We start from the raw sequence: 601 nt of genomic DNA, 5'->3' as shown, positions 1-601 counted from the left end.
CATTAAGAGCTTCTACTTCCATAACACCCTTCTTCTGAGGAGCCTCAGAGTTCACAGGGTTCCTGCTAGATGAGTATAAATATTAATTACTAGCAACCAATTCAATAAGCTCAATAGTATCCTCTGGTGTCTTCTTCTTGTGCAATGAACCTTCTGCAGAATTATCTAAGCACATTTTGGACATTTCACCCAAACTTTCATAAAAGATATCTAGTTGTGTCCATTTGGAGAAGATGTCTGGAGGACATTGCCTAGTCAGTAGCTTGTATCTCTCTCATGCTTCATACAGAGTTTCACCATCCTTCTGCCTGAAGGTCTGAACCTCCATCCTAAGCTTAGTCAGCTTCTTTGGTGAGAAAAATTTAGTCAGAAACTCAGTAACCACCTTGTTCCAAGTATCCAAACTCTCCTTCGATTGGGAGTCTAGCCATAGCTTTGCTCCATCCCTTAGAGCAAACGAGAAGAGCATGAGTTTGTACACCTCTGGATTCACTCCATTTGTCTTCACATTATCACAAATCTACAGAAAATTGGAAATAAACTGATTTGGGTCTTCGTGGGGAAGACCATGATACTAGCAGTTCTGTTGCATCAGGGTGAC

The 601-nt window shown here is 41.1% G+C and overlaps 1 non-coding gene across 1 annotated transcript; it reads left to right on the top strand.

Annotated features, from left to right (window-relative positions):
- The first annotated feature begins 230 nt into the window (after nucleotides 1-230).
- On the top strand, nucleotides 231-337 carry LOC112793238 (small nucleolar RNA R71). Its single transcript, XR_003197941.1, has one exon. It is a non-coding gene; the product is annotated as a small nucleolar RNA R71 (small nucleolar RNA).
- The last annotated feature ends 264 nt before the right edge of the window (nucleotides 338-601 follow it).

This window comes from Arachis hypogaea, chromosome 3 (genome assembly GCF_003086295.3).
Source record: "Arachis hypogaea cultivar Tifrunner chromosome 3, arahy.Tifrunner.gnm2.J5K5, whole genome shotgun sequence".
Lineage (NCBI taxonomy): Eukaryota > Viridiplantae > Streptophyta > Magnoliopsida > Fabales > Fabaceae > Arachis > Arachis hypogaea.
The sequence above is the reverse complement of the archived record's forward strand: the minus strand, read 5'-3'. Positions and strand labels throughout refer to the sequence as shown.